The sequence below is a fragment of the Oncorhynchus mykiss genome, chromosome 10 (assembly GCF_013265735.2).
Source record: "Oncorhynchus mykiss isolate Arlee chromosome 10, USDA_OmykA_1.1, whole genome shotgun sequence".
Taxonomy (NCBI): domain Eukaryota; kingdom Metazoa; phylum Chordata; class Actinopteri; order Salmoniformes; family Salmonidae; genus Oncorhynchus; species Oncorhynchus mykiss.
The window spans coordinates 20,420,885-20,442,651 of record NC_048574.1 but is presented as its reverse complement, the minus strand read 5'-3'; the positions used below and the strand labels follow the sequence as shown (position 1 = coordinate 20,442,651).

The 21,767-nt window shown below is 41.6% G+C and overlaps 1 protein-coding gene across 1 annotated transcript in view; it reads right to left on the bottom strand.

Annotated features, from left to right (window-relative positions):
• Positions 1 to 21,767, bottom strand: part of LOC110534864 (calpain-5-like) — an 82,721-nt gene that overhangs the window by 35,151 nt on the left and 25,803 nt on the right. The gene's annotated exons all lie outside the window — the stretch shown is intronic.

The window sequence follows — 21,767 nt, the reverse complement described above, 5'->3', positions numbered from 1 at the left end:
AGAAAGAAAGAAAGAAAGAAAGAAAGAAAGAAAGAAAGAAAGAAAGAAAGAAAGAAAGAAAGAAAGAAAGAAAGAAAGAAAGAAAGAAAGAAAGAAAGAAAGAAAGAAAGAAAGAAAGAAAGAAAGAAAGAAAGAAAGAAAGAAAGAAAGAAAGAAAGAAAGAAAGAAAGAAAGAAAGAAAGAGAGAGAGAGAGAGAGAGAGAGAGAGAACAGATGGGTTTAGTGAGTTGCCAGGCCAGGCATGGCCCGGGACTCTTTAATTACTGCTCCTAATCAATGGGGATTTTAGATGAGGCACGCTCCACTTCTATCCTTTACACACAACATGCCTTTACCGACACAGACAGGAGAGAGAGAGAGTACCATGGATTGAGCGAATTAAGTTGAGAGAGAGACAGACATACAGACAGACAGACAAGGAGGGAAAGAGAGAAAGAGTGAGGGAGGAGAGAGAGAGAGCACCCAGCCCCTGACAAGTGTCAGGTCTGGGAGGTGTTGTGGTGATTTATGGGTGAAGCAAGAGGAGGATCTACAGGGTCACGGCTTCATCTGGGCCGTGCTAACCTGAGCCCCACTCGAACAACCTCTTCACCCAGACAGCACTACAACTACCCCACATAGAGCTACAACTACCCCAGCCCTACAACACAGACAGACAGCACTTAAACTAACCCACATAGAGCTACAAAAGACAGAGAAACAGACAGAATTAAAACTAACCCAAGGTGGTTCTGCTTTAGCTGTGATAACAAAAGTTGCATGGTTGAAGAGCATACCGTTAAGCCATACTGGTAACTATTAACTAGCAAATGTCTCTCTTAATGTGGGTCCTGGAGACCCAGCTAATGCAGGAGTGACTGAAGCAGAGAAGACCTGAGTATGGAGATGCAGGCTACTAAGATTCCTTAGAGGATCCCAATAGTGATCTGCAGTCAATAGTGATGGATGGAAGACTGCAGGAATGACGTGGAGCGATATCCCCTATATAGTTCACTACTTTTGAACAGGGTCGTTAGAGCTCTGGTCTGACGTAGTGCACTATATAGGGGGCATAGTACCATTTGGAGTGTGTTATTATCTACCTCTCCCTTTGGGTGGGATGTGTGGTTTCACACCCTCCACGTGTGAGACAAGTGTTATTTTCAGCCAGTGTGTGTGTTGCTCCCCACCAACAGTGTGCGAACCTGCCATCCTGGTGCCATCCTGCTGACGTCCTTCTCCCTCTCTCTCTCTCTCGCATGGGAGTTTATCAAAACTTGACTCGTTTTCAAATTCTTTGTGGATCTGGTAATCTGAGGAAAATATGTGTCTCTCATATGGTCATACATTTGGCAGGAGGTTAGGAAATGCAGCTCAGTTTCCACCTCATTTTGTAGGCAGTGTGCACATAGCCTGTCTTCCCTTGAGAACCAGGTCTGCCTATGGCGGCCTCTCTCAATAACAAGGCTATGCTCATTGAGTCTGTACATAGTCAAAGCTTTCGTTAATTTTTGGTCAGTCAGAGTGGTCCTTTATTCTGCCACTGTGTAGTCTCTATTTAGGGCCAAATATAATTCTAGTTTGCTAGTTTTTTGTTAATTTGTTCCAATGTGCATTATAATTATATTTTGTTTTGTCATGATTTGGTTGGGTCTAATTGTGTTGCTGTCCTGTCCTGTGGGGTCTGTTTTGTGTTTGTGGACCAGCTTGATTAGGGGACTCTTCTCCAGGTTCATTTCTCTGTAGGTGATGGCTTTGGGATGGAAAGGTTGGGAATCACTTCCTTTTAGGTGGTTGTAGAATTTCTGGATTTTGATAATGAGCGGGTATCGGCCTAATTCTGTTCTGCATGCATTATTTGGTGTTTTACGTTGTAGACAGGGGATATTTTAGCAGAATTCTGTATGCAGAGTCTCAATTTGGTGTTTGTCCCATTTTGTGAATTCTTGTTTGTGGAGTGGACCCCAGACCTCACAACCATTAAAAGCAATGGGTTCTATAATTGATTCAAGTATTTTTAGCCAGATCCAAATTTGGACTCATCAGACCAAAGGACAAATTTCCACCGGTCTAATGTAATTTGGACTCATCAGACCAAAGGACACATTGCCAACGGTCTAATGTCCACTGCTCGTGTTTCTTGGCCCAAGCAATTCTCTTCTTATTGGTGTCCTTTAGTAGTGGTTTCTTTGCCGCAATTTGACCATGAAGGCCTGATTCACACAGTCTCCTCTGAACAACTGATGTTGAGATGTGTCTGTTACTTGAACTCTGTGAAGCATATACAGTATTTCAAATAAAATCACATTTTATTTGTCACATACACATGGTTAGCAGATGTTAATGCGAGTGTAGCGAAATGTGCTTCTAGTTCCGATAATGTAGTAATAACCAACGAGTAATCTAACCTAACAATTCCACAACTACTACCTTATACACACAAGTGTAAAGGGATAAAGAACATGTACATAAAGATATATGAATGAATGATGGAACGGCATAGGCAAGATGCAGTAGATGGTATCGAGTACAGTATATACATAGGAGATGAGTAATGTAGAGTATGTAAACATAAAAGTGGCATAGTTTAAAGTGGCTAGTGACACATGTATTACATAAAGATGGCAAGATGCAGTAGATGGTATCGAGTACAGTATATACATATGAGATGAGTAATGTAGGGTATGTAAACATTATATTAAGTGGCATTGTTTAAAGTGGCTAGTGATACATTTTTTACATCAATTTCCATTATTAAAGTGGCTGGAGTTGAGTCAGTATGCTGGCAGCAGCCACTCAATGTTAGTGGTGGCTGTTTAACAGTCTGATGGCCTTGAGATAGAAGCTGTTTTATGGCCTTCCTGTGACATCGCGTGGTGTAGGTTTCCTGGAGGGCAGGTAGTTTGCCCCCGGTGATGCGTTGTGCAGACCTCACTACCCTGTGGAGAGCCTTACGGTTGTGGGCGGAGCAGTTGCCGTACCAGGCGGTGGGTGATACAGTCCGACAGGATGCTCTCGATTGTGCATCTGTAAAGGTTTGTGAGTGCTTTTGGTGAAAAGCCGAATTTCTTCAGCCTCCTGAGGTAGAAGAGGCGCTAATGCGCCTTCTTCACAAAGCTGTCTGGGTGGGTGGACAAATTAAGTTAGTCCGTGATGTGTACGCCGAGGAACTTAAAACTTACTACCCTCTCCACTACTATCCCGTCGATGTGGATAGGGGGGTGCTCCCTCTGCTGTTTCCTGAAGTCCACAATCATATCCTTTGTTTTGTTGACGTTGAGTGTGAGGTTATTTTCCTGACACCACACTCCGAGGGCCCTCACCTCCTCCCTGTAGGCCGTCTCGTTGTTGTTGGTAATCAAGCCTACCACTGTAGTGTCGTCCGCAAAGTTGCAATCTGAGGTGCAGTTAACTCTAATGAATTTATACTTGAAATGTTCCATATTGACTGACCTTCATGCCTTAAAGTAATGATGGACTGTCATTTCTCTTTGCTTATTTGAGCTGTTCTTGCCATAATATGAACTTGGTATCTTACCAAATAGGGCTATAGTCTGTATACCACCCTTACTTTGTCACAACAAAACTGATTTGCTCAAACTCATTAAAAAGGAAAGAAATTCCACAAAGTAACCTTTAACACGGCACACCTGTTAATTAATTATCTCAACTAGCTTCGTCATAAAGCTAGTTGAGATAATGCCAAGAGTGTGCAAAACTGTCATCAAGGCAAAGGGTGGCTACTTGGAAGAATATCTAATACAAAATATATTTGTACAGTGCCTTGCGAAAGTATTCGGCCCCCTTGAACTTTGCGACCTTTTGCCACATTTCAGGCTTCAAACATAAAGATATAAAACTGTATTTTTTTGTGAAGAATCAACAATAAGTGGGACACAATCATGAAGTGGAACGACATTTATTGGATATTTCAAACTTTTTTAACAAATCAAAAACTGAAAAATTGGGCGTGCAAAATTATTCAGCCCCCTTAAGTTAATACTTTGTTGCGCCACCTTTTACTGCGATTACAGCTGTAAGTCGCTTGGGGTATGTCTCTATCAGTTTTGCACATCGAGAGACTGACATTTTTTCCCATTCCTCCTTGCAAAACAGCTCGAGCTCAGTGAGGTTGGATGGAGAGCATTTGTGAACAGCAGTTTTCAGTTCTTTCCACATATTCTCGATTGGATTCAGGTCTGGACTTTGACTTGGCCATTCTAACACCTGGATATGTTTATTTTTGAACCATTCCATTGTAGATTTTGCTTTATGTTTTGGATCATTGTCTTGTTGGAAGACAAATCTCCGTCCCAGTCTCAGGTCTTTTGCACACTCCATCAGGTTTTCTTCCAGAATGGTCCTGTATTTGGCTCCATCCATCTTCCCATCAATTTTAACCATCTTCCCTGTCCCTACTGAAGAAAAGCAGGCCCAAACCATGATGCTGCCACCACCATGTTTGACAGTGGGGATGGTGTGTTCAGCTGTGTTGCTTTTACGCCAAACATAACGTTTTGCATTGTTGCCAAAAAGTTCAATTTTGGTTTCATCTGACCAGAGCACCTTCTTCCACATGTTTGGTGTGTCTCCCAGGTGGCTTGTGGCAAACTTTAAACAACACTTTTTATGGATATCTTTAAGAAATGGCTTTCTTCTTGCCACTCTTCCATAAAGGCCAGATTTGTGCAATATACGACTGATTGTTGTCCTATGGACAGAGTCTCCCACCTCAGCTGTAGATCTCTGCAGTTCATCCAGAGTGATCATGGGCCTCTTGGCTGCATCTCTGATCAGTCGTCTCCTTGTATGAGCTGAAAGTTTAGAGGGACGGCCAGGTCTTGGTAGATTTGCAGTGGACTGATACTCCTTCCATTTCAATATTATCGCTTGCACAGTGCTCATTGGGATGTTTAAAGCTTGGGAAATGGTTTTGTATCCAAATCCGGCTTTAAACTTCTTCACAACAGTATCTCGGACCTGCCTGGTGTGTTCCTTGTTCTTCATGATGCTCTCTGCGCTTTTAACGGACCTCTGAGACTATCACAGTGCAGGTGCATTTATACGGAGACTTTATTACACACAGGTGGATTGTATTTATCATCATTAGTCATTTAGGTCAACATTGGATCATTCAGAGATCCTCACTGAACTTCTGGAGAGAGTTTGCTGCACTGAAAGTAAAGGGGCTGAATAATTTTGCACGCCCAATTTTTCAGTTTTTGATTTGTTAAAAAAGTTCCACTTCATGATTGTGTCCCACTTGTTGTTGATTCTTCACAAAAAAATACAGTTTTATATCTTTATGTTTGAAGCCTGAAATGTGGCAAAAGGTCGCAAAGTTCAAGGGGGCCGAATACTTTCGCAAGGCACTGTATTTGTTTAACCCTTTTTTGGTTACTACATGATTCCATATGTGTTATTTCATCATTATGATGTCTTCACTATTATTCTACAATGTAGAAAATAGTAAAAATATAGAAAACCCCTGGAATGAGTAGGTGTGTCCAAACTGTTGACTGGTACTGTATGTATAGTTTGTTGTGTGCTCTAGGGCAACAGTGTCTAGATGGAATTTGTATTTGTGGTCCTGGCAACTGGACCTTTTTTGGAACATCATATTTTTTTTGTCTCCTGAGGTCTACTGTCAGGGCCCAGGTCTAACATAATCTGTGCTGTAGGCCCTCCTTGGTTGGGGACAGAAGCACCAGATCATCAGCCAACAGTAGACATTTGACTTCAGAGTCTAGTAGGGTGAGGCCGGGTACTGCAGACTGTTTTAGTGTCCTCGCTAATTCGATTATATATATATATATATATATATATATATATATATATATATATATATATATATATATATATATATATATATATATACATACACACACACACACACACACACATGTTGAAGTGGGTGGGGCTCAAGCTGCATCCCTGTCTCACTCCACGGCCCTGAGGAAAGAAATTTGTTTTTCTCCAATTTTAACCACACACTAGTTGTTTGTGTACATGGATTTTATAATGTCATATGTTTTTCCCCCAACACTGCTTTCCATCAATTTGTGTAGCAAACCCTCATGCCAAATTGAGTCAAAAGCTTTTTTGAAATCAACATAGCATGAGAAGACTTTGCCTTTGTCAATTAGGGTGCACAGGGTGAATACGTGGTCTGTCGTATGGTAAATTTGGCATTTGCACAGTACATTGTTTTCATTGAGGAAATGTACAAGTCTGCTGTTAATGATAATGCAGAGGATTTTCCCAAGATTGCTGTTGACGCATATTCCACGATAGTTATTGGGGTGAATATGTCTCTACTTTTGTGGATTGGGGTGTTCAGTCCGTGGTCCAAATATTGCAGAAGATGCCAGAGCTGAGGATGATGTTAAAAAGTTTAAGTATAGCCAATTGGAATGTGTATATTTTATCATTTAATTTCGGATACCATCAACACTACAGGCCTTTTTGGGTTAGAAGGTTTGTATTTTGTCCTGTAGTTCATTCAATGTAATTAGAGAATCCAGTGGGTTCTGATAGTGTTTAATAGTTGATTCTAAGATTTGTATTTGATCATGTATATATGTTTATGCTATTGGAAAAGTGGTTTATCCATACATCTCCATTTTGGATAGGTAACTCTTCGTGTTGTTTGTTTAGAGTGTTCCAATTTTCAGAAGTGGTTAGATTCTATGGATTCTTCAATTATATTGAGCTGACTTCTGACGTGCTGTTCCTTCTTTTTCCGTAGTGTATTTCTGTATTGTTTTAGGGATTCACCATAGTGAATAGTAGGTTCAGATTTTCTGGATCACTATGTTTTTGGTTGGATAGGTTTCTTAATTTCTTTCTTCGGTTTTGCATTCTTCATCAAATCATTTGTCATTGTTGTTCATTTTCTTAGGTTGTCTGCTTGAATTTTTAAAATTTGATATGGAAGATGAGAGGTCAAATATACTGTTTAGGTTTTCTACTGTCTAGTTTACACCTTCACTATTACAGTGAAATATTTTGTCCAGGAAGTTGTCCAAAAGGGATTAATATTATAATATTATGTAATTCCTTTGGCTTTGATGCCTCATGATTGAGTATTGCTCTGTTCAAGTAGACTGATGTTGCTGTGATCTGATAAGGGTTTCAGTGGGCTGACTGTGAACACTCTGAGAGACTCTGTGTTGAGGTCAGTGATAAAGTAATCTACAGTACTACTGCCAAGGGATGACCTGTAAGTGTACCTACCTTAAAGAGTCCCCTCGAAGCCTACCATTGAGTACAGACCTAGCGAGTGACAGAGAGCTTCAGGAGTTGTGACCCGTTTCTGTTGGTTGTTTTGTCATAGTTGTGTCTAGGGGGGCATATTTGGGAGGGGATGCTGTTAGGTTCCCTCATGTGCTAAAAGTGTCAGGTTCTTGACCTAAATGCCAGAACTGGACAACACAGACTAGGACATGTCCCTGGGCCTGGAAATTGTTTCTCTCCCGCTCTAGGATGGAGAAGCTGTCATTGTTAAAGTATAGGAATTCTATTGCATGGATATAGGTAGCATACATGAGGACATTTTTCTCTGTTGAGATAATTTCCTTATACATTTCTAGACAGATGTAAAATGTTCCTGTTTTGACTAAATTAATAGAGTGAGTTAGATCTGCTCTATACCAAATGAGCCTACTCCCTGAGTCTCTTCACACCTGGTAGTTTGGTGGATGGGACTGCCAGCTCTCTGTAACCTAGAGGGAAAGCAGTGGGTCTGTCTCCTCAATACCATGTTTCTTGTAGGATGACAATGTCTGTATTTCCAATTTATTGATGAAGTCTGGGTTCCTGCTCATTAGGCCAAAGGTAGATTACCTCCGACCATGTATAAATGTATAAAATACACCCCCCCTCCAGGGAGGTCACCGTCTCACTGCCCCAACTGGAGGAAAAGACTACAATTTCCACACCATAGACCTTATTCACATAAACAGTCGTGTCTGCCAATGACAGAAATGTCTATAACAATGTGCTGGCAATGTATCTTAAACATAGTAATATTGTAATAATATTAAATAATAATAATAACAATAATAATAATATTAATAATATTTTACTGAAAATTCTTCTGTAATATGAAAGTCTATTGGTCTTCTTATCCACACACCTCATTGCCTGCCGGCCAACATGCTTGTAGTATGCTTGCGAATCGTCATTTCAATACAAATATAATTTACACTGGTGATGGCCTGAGGCCGAAATGTTGTGTTTTGTTTTCATCTTTAATTTATGCACTTTCTTTCATTATGCAATATTCTTTGGGCACTATGATCAATAAACATTTTGCATTCAAGCCTCAGTTTTGGATCTATTTATATTGACAGTGTGCGGGTCTCTATTTCGTCCAATCCAACTGTACTGAAATGGGTTTAGATAAGAGGTCGTAAATACGTGAGGCAATGTTTACGTGAGGCAATTTGTACTCTGAAGTGTCGGCGTGAGTGAGAGAGAGAGATGGGAGAGATAGACTGGGAAGATAGCGAGAGAGCGAGAACTGGCCGCTTTAATGAGCCCCATCTCCGCCCCGTACTGTAAATTAAACCAGCCTAGGGAGACGTGTTAACCAAACACAACACACCCACTTACCTAAGAGAGGGTCGATGGAGATGCTCAGTCGTTACTCACCTGGAGCTATTAGGGAGCCTCTTCATTTGACATACTTAACACACTTAATTTAAAAAAATGTGTGCGCAGTGGATGCATTTTTTTTTTATTTTACCTTTATTTAACTAGGCAAGTCAGTTAAGAACAAATTCTTATTTTCAATGATGGCCTAGGAACAGTGGGTTAACTGCCTGTTCAGTAGCAGAACGACAGATTTGGACCTTTTATGATCTTGCAACCTTTCGGTAACTAGTCCAATGCTCTAACCACTAGGCTACCTGCCGCCCCGCATGCATATGTTTGGGGTGAGAGAGAAAGAATGTGTGTGCAATATATGCATGTACAGTACCAGTGAAATGTTTGGACACACCTATTCATAACAGGGTTTTTCGTCATTAATTTTTTTTCTACATTGTAGAATCATAGTGAAGACATCAAAACTATGAAATAACACATATGGAATCATGCAGTAAACAAAAACGTGTTAAATCAAAATACATGTTATATTTAAGATTATTCAAAGTAGCCACCCTTTGCCCCAAATAAATGCTTCACAGAGTTCAAGTAACAGACACATCTCAACATCAACTGTTCAGAGGAGACTGTGTGAATCAAGCCTTCATGGTCGAATTGCTGCCAGGTGAAGCTGGTTGAGAGAATGCCAAGTGTGTGCAAAGCTGTCATCAAGGCAAAGGATGGCTATTTGAAGAATCTCAAATATATTTTGATTTGTTTTTGGTTAATACATGATTCCATATTGTACTGGTACCCCAATGTGTGCATGTGTGTGTATGTCTGTGTCCAAAGAGGACACACACCACGCCCAAGGTCAGTCATTTTTTGATGCAGACGAAAGCAGGTTGCTGCAAAAGCCAACTTTTCGTCAGCGGAGAGGAGAAGCCCACCACTGCACTGCCACTGCAGAGTCCCCTGGAAACCTCTTCAATATCCCATTCGCCTGAGCACCGCTCCGCTATTACTCAAAGGCCACTATGGAAGTGTCAATGTGCAATTAGTGTGTGCGTGTGTGTTTGTGTGTACAGGCTTGCTTGCTGGCTTGCATACATGCAAGTACATGTGCAATCAGATTATGTGAGCAGAATGAATATTTCAAATCATATTTCTCAGTCTACAGACATATTGATTGGTCTCCGTCCATCCAACCTCTCTCTCGCTGCCATTTCCCCCCCTCTCCCTAAAGCCTAACACACAGCACAGGGTAATTTTACAAAGTCTCACACACACACACACACAGTTAAAGGGGGAATCGGACAGGTGATTTATGGGAGATGCAGTTCCATGTCCACCAAGTACACAGTCATCATCCATCCACAATACAGTGAAGCCATTCAAAAAGAAAGGAACATAAATCAGAGTGAGGACAAGCAAACAACAACAGCAACAAAAACCTCCAGGTGTTCATGCATGTTTCCTCACAATATTATTATGTAAGATCTATTGACTCCTGAGTCAATGTTTTACTCAATGCATTGTTAATTGGCGTTGATGAAGATTTAGTCGAAAGTGCGTTATAGTGGCTTGGAAATACGATGTCATTTCTAAAGGAGGCAAATAATGAGTAGCAAAACCTTTTGTCATCATTGTGATGTCGTCAGATTAACTTTAGATGCAGTATAACCACAGATAGAACAAGGAGCCATATGTTTCACCAGATGTATGAATCTGAACCTTCCGGTTTGAAGTTCCACTCCCCACCAAATATGGTGAGGAGAGGAAGCACCAGTGGCCGGCAGTGGCAGAACATGGAGCCAGATGGAATTGGGCAGACATGCACATTTCCTCAGCGATGAAACATTCAATCTGAATACAGTTTGTATGTGTGCATGTGTGTGTGTGTCCAAGGAGGACACACACACACCACGCCCAAGGTCAGTAATTTGCTAGTGCCGACAAAAGCAGGTTGCTGCAAAAGCCAACTTTTCGTCAGCGGAGAGGAGAAGCCCACCACTGCACTGCCACTGCAGAGTCCCCTGGAAACCTCTTCAATATCCCATTCGCCTGAGCACCGCTCCTATTACTCAAAGGCCACTATGGAAGTGTCAATGTGCAATTAGTGTGTGCGTGTGTGTTTGTGTTTCCGGGCTTGCTTGCTGGCTTGCTTGCATGTGATTGGACGTGCAATCCAATTATGTGAGCAGAATAATATTTCAAATCACAGCTCTCATTCAACATACAGTTGAAGTCCGAAGTTTACATACACTTAGGTTAGAGTCATTAAAACTCGTTTTTCAATCACTCCACAAATTTCTTGTTAACAAACTATAGTTTTGGCAAGTCGGTTAGGACATCTACTTTGTGCATGACACAAGTAATTTTTCCAACAATTTTTCACAGATAGATGATTTCACGTATAATTCACTGCATCACAAGTTTACATACACTAGGTTGACTGTGCCTTTAATCAGCTTGGAAAATTCCAGAAAATTATGTAATGACTTTAGAAGCTTCTGATTGGCTAATTTACATCATTTGAGTCAATTGGAGGTGTACCTGTGGATGTATTTTTGCTTGACATCATGGGAATATCAAAAGAAATCAGAAAAACCGCAGCAAAAAAATGGTAGACCTCCACAAGTCTGGTTCATCATTGGTAGCAATTTCCAAACACCTGAAGGCACCAAGTTCACCTGTATAAACAATAGTAGGCAAGTATAAACACCATGGGACCACGCAGCCGTCATACCGCTCAGGAAGAAGACGTGTTCTGTCTCCTAGAGATGAATGTACTTTGGTGCGAAAAGTGCAAATCAATCCCAGAACAACAGCAAAGGACCTTGTGAAGATGCTGGGGGAAACAGCTACAAAAGTAGCAATAGCCACAGTAAAACGAGTCGGCCGCTCAGAAACCAGAAAGGCCGCTCAGCAAGGAAGAAGCCACTGCTCAAAAACCGGCATAAAAAATACAGACTATGATTTGCAACTGCACATGGGGACAAAGATTGTACTTTTAGGAGAAATGTCTTCTGGTCTAATGAAACAAAAATAGAACTGTTTGGCCATAATGACCATCGTTATGTTTGGAGGAAAAAGGGGGAGTCTTGCAAGCCGAAGAACACTATCCCAAACGTGAAGCACGGGGGTGGCAGCATCATGTTGTGGGGGTGCTTTGCTGCAGGAGGGACTGGTGCACTTCACAAAATAGATGGATACATGTGGAAGGAAAATTATGTGGATATATTGAAGCAACATCAAGACATCAGTCAAGAAGTTAAAACTTGGTCGCAAATGGGTCTTCCAAATGGACAATGACCCCAAGCATACTTCCAAAGTTGTGGCAAAATGGCTTAAGGATAACAAAGTCAAGGTATTGGAGTGGACATCACAAAGCTCTGACCTCAATCCCATAGAAAATTTGTGGGCAGAACTGAAAAAGCATGTGCGAGCAAGGAGGCCCACAAACCTGACTCAGTTACACCAGCTCTGTCAGGGGGAATGGGACAAAATTCACCCAACTTATTGTGGGAAGCTTGTGGAAGGCTACCCGAAACATTTGACCCAAGTTAAACAATTTAAAGGCAATGCTACCAAATACTAATTGAGTGTATGTAAACTTCTGACTCACTGGGAATGTGATGAAAGGAAATATGTAATTATCTCTTCTATCATTCTGACATTTCACATTCTTAAAATAAAGTGGTTATCCTAACTGACCTAAGACAGGGAATTTTTACTATAATTAAATGTCAGGAATTGTGAAAAACTGAGTTTAAATGTATTTGGCTAAGGTGAATGTAAACTACCGACTTCAACTGTACAATACCAGTCAAAAGTTTGGACACCTACTCATTCCTGTTTTTTTTATAAAAATAAAAAAGGGGACCGCCACAGGAAAGGAATACCCAGTTACCTCTGCTGCAGAGGATAAGTTCATTAGAGTTACCAGCCTCAGGAGACTGTGTGAATCAGGCCTTCATGGTCAAATTGCAGCAAAGAAACCATTACTAAAGGACGCCAATAAGAAGAAGAGACTTGCTTAGGCCAAGAACCATGAGCAATGGACATTAGACCGGTGGAAAACTGTCCTTTGGTCTGATGAGTCCAAATTTGAGACCTTTGGTTCCAACTTGTCTTTGGGAGACGCAGAGTAGCTGAACGGATGATCTCTGCATTTGTGTTTCCTACCGTGAAGCATGGTGGAGAAGGTATTATGGTGTGGGGGCTTTGCTGGTGACACTATCAGTAATTTATTTATAATTCAAGGCAAACTTAACCAGAATGGCTAGCACAGCATGCTGCAGCAATACACCATCCCATTTTGTTTGCGCTTAGAGGGACTATCATTTGTTTTTCAACAGGACAATGACCCAACACACCTCCAGGCTGTGTAAGAGCTATTTGACCAAGAAAGAGAGTGATGGAGTATTGCATCAGATGACCTGGCCTCCACAATCAACCAACCACAAACCAACTGAGATGGTTTGGGATGAGTTGGACTGCAGAGTGAAGGAAAAGTAGCCAACAAGTACTCAGCATATGTGGGAACTCCTTCAAGAATGTTGGAAAAGCATTCCAGGTGAAGCTGGTTGAGAGAATGCCAAGAGTTTGCAAAGCTGTCATCAAGGCAATGGGTGGCTACTTTGAAGAATCGTTTAGCACTTTTTTGGTTACTACATGATTCCATGTGTGTTATTTCATAGTTTTGATGTCTTCACTATTATTCTACAATGTAGAAAATAGCAAAAATAAAGAAAATCCCTTGAATGAGTAGGTGTGTCCAAACTTTTGACTGGAACTGTGCATATTGATCTGTCTCTGTCCATCCCACCTCTCTTTCTCTGCCATTTTCCCCCTCTGCCTAAAGCTTAAGAGGGCCATTTTACAAAGTCACACACGCACATGCGCAAACGCACACACACTCTTTTCATTTCCAATATTCACTCCCAATATCTGCTGGGTGGATTGGCTAGGCTGTAAAATAAATAGCCTATTGATCCATCTGTCTCCCTACAGGGTAAGAAATAATGGTGTCATGGCTAACGCTGGCTAATGCTAGTTAACCAAATCATTTACCTTATACTGAAGACCTGCCATAACACGTCATAGTAGGTCTACATCTGTGACCAAATCAGTTGCCACCCAGCCGCCAGAGTCCTAGCACCAGGCTAGTCGATACAACTGACGGTCAGAAAATACCAACCAAACTGCCATACCGATTGGGGAGCTCATTTAGTTCAGATGGGTTTGGCTTGGGAGGACAGCAAAGCTATCCCAGATAAACAGATACAGTGCATTCGGAAAATATTCAGACACCTTGATTTTTCCCCACATTTTGTTACGTTACAGGCTTATCCTAAAATATATTAAATGCTTTTCCCCCCTCATCAATCTATACCCCATAATGACAAAGCAAAAGCAGGTTTTTAGAAATAAAACTTAAATATTACATTTACATAAGTATTCAGACACTTTACTCAGTGCTTTGTTGAAGTACCTTTGGCAGTGATTACAGCCTCAAGTCTTCTTGGGTATGACGCTACAAGCTTGGCACACCTGTATTTGGGAACGAGACGTTTCTCCAATTCTTCTTTGAAAATCCTCTCAAGCTCTGTCAGGATGGATGGGGAGCGTTGCTGAACAGCTATTTTCAGGTCTCTCCAGAGATGTTCGATCGGGTTCAAGTACGGGCTCTGGCTGGGCCAGTCAAGGACATTCAGAGACTTGTCCCGAAGCCACTCCTGCATTGTCTTTGCTGTGTGCTTGGTGTCATTATCCTGTTGGAAGCTGAACCTTCGCCCCAGTCTGAGGTTCTGAGGGATCTGGAGCAGGTTTTCATCAAGGATCTCTCTGTACTTTGCTCCATTCATCTTTCCCTCGATCCTGACTAGTCTCCCAGTCCCTGTCGCTAAAAAACATCCCCACATCATGATGTTGCCACCACCATGCTTCACCGTAGGGATGGTGCCAGGTTTCCTCCAGATGTGACGCTTGGGATTCTGGCCAAAGAGTTCAATCTTGGATTCATCAGACCAGAGAATCTTGTTTCTCATGGTCTGAGAGTCCTTTAGGTGCCTTTTGACAAACTCCAAGCGGGGTGTCATATGCCTTTTACTAAGTGGTTTTCCATCTGGCCACTCTACCATAAAGGCCTGATTGGTGGGAGGCTGCAGAGATGTTCTCCCATCTCCACAGAGGAATAATGTAGCTCTGTCAGAGTGACCATCGTGTTCTTGGTCACCTCCCTGACAAAGGCCCTTTTCCCCGATTGCTCAGTTTGGCCGGGCGGTCAGCTCCAGGAAGAGTCTTGGTGGTTTCAAACTTCTTCCATTTAAGAATGATGGAGGTTCTTGGGGAACTTTAATGCGGCATCATTTTTTTTGGTACCTTTCCCCAGATCTGAGTCTCAACACACTCCTGTCACGGAGCTTTACAGAGAATTCCTTCGACCTCATGGCTTGGTTTTCTCTCTGACATGCACTGTCAACCATGGGACCTTAAATAGACAGGTGTGTGCCTTTTCAAATCATGTCCAATCAATTGTATTTACCACAGGTGGACTCCAATCAAGTTTTAGAACCATCTAAAGGATGATCAAAGGAAACAGGATGCACCTGTGCTCAATATTCAGTCTCATAGCAAATGGTCTGAAAACGTATGTAAATAAGGTATTTCATTTTTTAATTGTATTTTTTTTGCAAAACAAATCTTAAACCTGTTTTTACTCTGTCATTATGGGCTATTTTGTGTGGATTGATGAGAAAAAAATACATATTTAATCAGTTTTAGAATAAGGCTGTAACAAAAAAGGGGTCTGAATACTTTCCAAATGGGCACTGACATTTTATTGCTTGTCAGTCATGTCATAAATAACCACAACTAATCTGGAGGCCAGGGAGTGGATGTAGTAGGGAGAGAAGGCTGAGAGGGATGGCAGGAGAAAGAAAGACAGGGTGAGAGGTACAGAGCTAGAGAGCTAGAGAGCTAGAGAGAGAGAGAGAGAGAGAGAGAGAGAGATAGAGAGCTAGAGAGAGAGAGAGAGAGAGAGAGAGAGAGAGAGAGAGAGAGAGAGAGAGAGAGAGAGAGAGAGAGAGAGAGAGAGAGAGAATTTTATAGCGGCCTCTTATTTATGCCTGCCTGCTCTGTCTTGACATGCAGCCGTAAACATACCCAAGTGCTATTTAAACAAGAAAAGCACTAAACACGGTATGTACTCTAATATCTAACTCACTAGAACTGTCACGAACGTTGTTGTAAGAATCAACGGACCAAGGCGCAGCGTGCGTAGAGTTCCACATGTTAAATAAATGAAACTCACTAAAACAATACAGAACAATGAAACGTGACGCAAATGCAGTGCTCACAGGTACTACACAAAAAGAAGATCCCACAAAGCATAATGGTGAAATGGCTGCCTAAATATGATCCCCAATCAGAGACAATGATAAACAGCTGCCTCTGATTGGGAACCATACCAGGCCAACATAGATATTAACACACTAGATCACCCACCCTAGCCACACCCCGACCTAACCAAAATAGAGAATAAAAAGGCTTTCTATGGTCAGGGCGTGACAAGAACCCACCTCTTCTGTCTGTTACACATTAAAACATCAATACCTCAAGTGAAATTATGACTGAAATTGCCTGAAACTGGCATTCCAATGAATAAGGTATTTCAATATTGAGGAAGGCCTATTTCAGACCATTCAAATCAAATAAAATGTTATTGGTCGCATCCCATACTGTATTTAGCAGATGTTTTTGCGGTTGTAGCGAAATGCTTGTGTTCCTAGCTCCAACAGTGCAGTAATAATTAACAATAAACAACAATACACACAAATCTAAAAGTGAAAGAACGGAATTAAGAAATATTAGGACGAGCAATGTCAGAGTCTGGAGCATAAATATATTTATACCACAGCATTGTTGAAAACTAGTCTCTGATTGGTTAGAAGTGTATTCTAGAATGGATATTAAAACCAGATAACTGAACAGATGGAAAAGATATTGGGACACCTCAATAAGCACCTACACATGCAGAATGTACTTGCTATAATAAGCATATACAGTGCCTTGCGAAAGTATTCGGCCCCCTTGAACTTTGCGACCTTTTGCCACATTTCAGGCTTCAAACATAAAGAAAAAAAATGTATTTTTTTGTGAAGAATCAACAACAAGTGGGACACAATCATGAAATGGAACGACATTTATTGGATATTTCAAACTTTTTTAACAAATCAAAAACTGAAAAATTGGGTGTGCAAAATTATTCAGCCACCTTAAGTTAATACTTTGTAGCGCCACCTTTTGCTGCGATTACAGCTGTAAGTCGCTTTGGGTATGTCTCTATCAGTTTTGCACATCGAGAGACTGACATTTTTTCCCATTCCTCCTTGCAAAACAGCTCGAGCTCAGTGAGGTTGAATGGAGAGCATTTGTGAACAGCAGTTTTCAGTTCTTTCCACAGATTCTCGATTGGATTCAGGTCTGGACTTTGACTTGGTGATTCTAACACCTGGATATGTTTATTTTTGAACCATTCCATTGTAGATTTTGCTTTATGTTTTGGATCATTGTCTTGTTGGAAGACAAATCTCCGTCCCAGTCTCAGGTCTTTTGCAGACTCCATCAGGGTTTCTTCCAGAATGGTCCTGTATTTGGCTCCATCCATCTTCCCATCAATTTTAACCATCTTCCCTGTCCCTGCTGAAGAAAAGCAGGCCCAAACCATGATGCTGCCACCACCATGTTTGACAGTGGGGATGGTGTGTTCAGGGTGATGAGCTGTGATGCTTTTACGCCAAACATAACGTTTTGCATTGTTGCCAAAAAGTTCAATTTTGGTTTCATCTGACCAGAGCACCTTCATCCACATGTTTGTTGTGTCTCCCAGGTGGCTTGTGGAAAACTTTAAACAACACTTTTTATGGATATCTTTTAAGAAATAGCTTTCTTCTTGCCACTCTTCCATAAAGACCAGATTTGTGCAATATACGACTGATTGTTGTCCTATGGACAGAGTCTCCCACCTCAGCTGTAGATCTCTGCAGTTCATCCAGAGTGATCATGGGCCTCTTGGCTGCATCTCTGATCAGTCTTCTCCTTGTATGAGCTGAAAGTTTAGAGGGACTGCCAGGTCTTGGTAGATTTGCAGTCTGATACTCCTTCCATTTCAATATTATCGCTTGCACAGTGCTCCTTGGGATGTTTAAAGCTTGGGAAATCTTTTTGTATCCAAATCCGGCTTTAAACTTCTTCACAACAGTATCTCGGACCTGCCTGGTGTGTTCCTTGTTCTTCATGATGCTCTCTGCGCTTTTAACGGACCTCTGAGACTATCACAGTGCAGGTGCATTTATACGGAGACTTGATTACACACAGGTGGATTGTATTTATCATCATTAGTCATTTAGGTCAACATTGGATCATTCAGAGATCCTCACTGAACTTCTGGAGAGAGTTTGCTGCACTGAAAGTAAAGGGGCTGAATAATTTTGCACGCCCAATTTTTCAGTTTTTGATTTGTCAAAAAAGTTTGATATATCCAATAAATGTCGTTCCACTTCATGATTGTGTCCCACTTGTTGTTGATTCTTCACAAAAAAATACAGTTTTATATCTTTATGTTTGAAGCCTGAAATGTGGCAAAAGGTCGCAAAGTTCAAGGGGGCCGAATACTTTCGCAAGGCACTGTAATAAGTATCTGAAGAATACGTACGATAGAATAGTATATGTACAGCAATAGTTGAATAGGATGAGCCTCGACGAGAATACAGTATATATATACACATATGAAATGGGTAAAACAGTATGTAAACATTATAAAGTGACCAGTGTTCCATTATTGAAGTGACCAGTGTTCCATGTCTATGTACATAAGGTGCAGGGATGAGTAACTGGATGGTAGCCGGCTAGTGACAGAGTACTGGGTGGAGGCTGGCTAGTGATGGCTATTTAACAGTCTGAAGGCTTTGAGATAGAAGCTGTTTTTCAGTCTCTCGGTCCCAGCTTTGATGCACCTGTATTGACATAGTCTTCTGGATGAAACCGGGGTGAACAGGTCGTGGCTTGACTGGCTGAGGTCCTTGATAATCTTCTTGGCCTTTCTATGACACCAAGTGCAGTAGATGTCCTGAAGGGCAGGCATGGTGCTCTGGTGATGCGTTGGGCAGACCGCAACACCCTCTGGAGAGCCCTGCGGTTGCGGACGGTGCAGTTGCCGTACTAGGCGGCGATACAACCCGACACGATGCTCTCAATGGTGCATTTCTTCAGCCTCCTGAGGTTGAAGAGGCACTGTTGCACCTTCTTCAGCACTCTGTCTGTATGGGTGGACCATTTCAGATTGTCAGTGAAGTGTACGCCGAGAAATTTGAAGCTTTTCACCTCCTCCACTGCAGCCCCGTCAATGTGGATGGAGGCGTGCTCCCTCTGCTGTCTCCCGAAGTCCACCATCAGCTTCTTAATTTTGTTGATATTGAAGGAGAGGTTATTTTCCTGGCACCACTCTGTCAGGGCCCTCACCTAGGCTGTCTCGTCATTGTTGGTAATCTGGCCTACCACTGTTGTGTCGTCTGCAAACTTGATGATTGAGCTAGAGGCCTGCGTGGTCACACAGTCATGGGTATACAGGGAGTACACAAGGAGCCCCTGTCTTGAGGATCAGTGTAGTGGAGGTTTTGTTTCCTACCTTCACCACCTGGGGGTGGCCCATAAGGAAGTGCAGGACCCAGTTGTACAGGGCGGGGTTCAGATCCTGGGCCCCGAGCTTAATGATGAGCTTGGAGGGTACTATGGTGTAAAGGCTGAGCTGTAGCATCTTGCCTAAAATACCTCAATACTGCAACTGAAATGCATACTGCATACTAAAATGCCTCCATACTGAAATACTTCAACTGGAATACCTCAATACTGAAATACCTGCATACTAAAATACTTCAACTGGAATACCTCAATACTGAAATACCTCAACTGAAATTGATCTGGGAGAACGAGAAACACAAAAAAGCATCAAAACTATCAAAGGAAAGCAATGTACAAAAGGCTGTGAAGTAATTGCAGTTAATCATATCAGTAATGTTAGTTCATCACATCAGAGCTGTAGCTCTGCCCGCGAGTGAAGTGCAGCAGAGCATGCTGGGCGATCGCCAGCTCAGAGAAGAGGATCAACTTGAGAAATGTAAATTGAGAGAAAGTTCAAGCCATCCTTGTGATCATGGTGTGATCACCAGTTGTGTTAGCCAAGGCCAGTGTGCATCCTTGTTGACATGTATGTAAATATATTATACAGTATCTTTCAGGTGTTTATATCTGAAGATGCCCTCTACGACGATAACGTCATAGTAGTAGTTTCTACTGCGAGCTAGCTTTTGTGAGCTGGCTAGCTCTATTTTGGTTGTCATATCATTTCGGACATTTAACACTGTATTTGTATAGGATAATGTCCCCCAGTACGTTGTTTATATGCCCTGTAATTGTTTATAGTAACAGTCAGAAGTTGACATAGCTACTGATTCAAGGATTTTTTCTATTTCTTTTACATTAGAAGTAGAATAATAGTGAAGACATCAAAACTCTTAAATAAAACATAAGGAATCATGTAGTAACCAAAAAAGAGTTTTCCAACAGTCTTGAAGGAGTTCCCACATATGCTGGGCACTTGTTGGCTGCTTTTCCTTCATTCTGCAGTCCAACTCATCCCAAACATCTCAATTGGGTTGAGGTTGGGTGATTGTGGAGGCCAGGTCATCTGACGCAGCACTCCATCACTCTCTTTCTTGGTCAAATAGCCCTTCACAGCCTGGAGGTGTGTTTGATCATTGTCCTGTTGAAAAACAAATTATAGACCCATTAAGCACAAACTAGATGGGATGGCGTATCGCTGCAGCATGCTGTGGTAGCCATTCTGGTTAAGTTTGCCTTGAATTCTAAATAAATCACTGACAGTGTCGCCAGCAAAGCCCCCACACCATCATACCATCTCCTCCATGCTTCACGGTGGGGATCACACATCCGGAGATCATCCATTCACCTACTCTGCGTCTCACAAAGACATGGTGGTTGGAACCCAAAATCTCAAATTTGGAGTCATCAGACCAAAGGACAGATTTCCACCGGTCGTGTTTCTTGGCCCAAGCAAGTCTATTCTTCTTATTGGTGTCCTTTAGTAGTGGTTTCTTTGCAGCAATTAGACCATGAAGGCCTGATTCACACTCTGAACAGTTGATGTTGTGATTTGTCTGTTACTTGAACTCTGTGAAGCTTTTATTTGGGCTGCAATTTCTGAGGCTGGCAAGTCTAATGAATTTATCCTCTGCAGCAGAGGTAACTCTGGGTCTTCCTTTCCTGTGGCGGTCCCCATAAGAGCCAGTTTCATCATAGCGCTTAATGGTTTCTGCGACTGCACTTGAAGAAACTTCTTGAAAGTTCTTGAAATATTCCTGTGTTGACTGACCTTCATGTCTTAGAGTAATGATGGACTGTCGCTTCTTTTTGCTTATTTGAGCTGTTCTTTCCATAATATGGACTTGGTCTTTCACCAAATTGGGATATCTTCGGTTAACCACCCATACCTTGTGTCACAACACAACTGATTGGCTCAAATGCATTAAGAAGGAAAGAAATTCCACAAATGAACTTTTAACAAGGCACACCTGTTAATTTAAATGCATTCCAGGTGACTACCTCATGAAGCTGGTTGAGATGATGCCAAGAGTGTGCAACTTTGTCATCAAGGCAAAGGGTGGCTTCCTGGAAGAATCTCAAATTTGATTTGTTTAACACTTTTTTGGTTACTACATGATTCCATGTGTGTTATCTCATAGTTTTGATGTCTTCACTATTATTCTACAATGTAGAACATAGTAAAAAATAACGAAGTAAGTAGGTGTGTCCAAAGTTTTGAATGGTAATGTAGGTTCATGGTACATCAACATATGGGTATTACATCGTATTTCACTGTTTAGAGGTATTCAACTTCATTGTGCAGTTGTAGCCCTGTACTGAAGAGGATGGTGCTTTGCTTTGTAGTACACGTGTGGCAGCACCCCTTTGATCTCAAATGAGTACAGTCAGAATCCCTTTAATTGCGCTGTATGGTCCTGTATAGCATTAAGTCATCATAGGCATGTTATAGCATTGCATATTGTTTATAAGAGATGTGAATTGGAGATTGTATTCTGTCAGTCACTATTGTA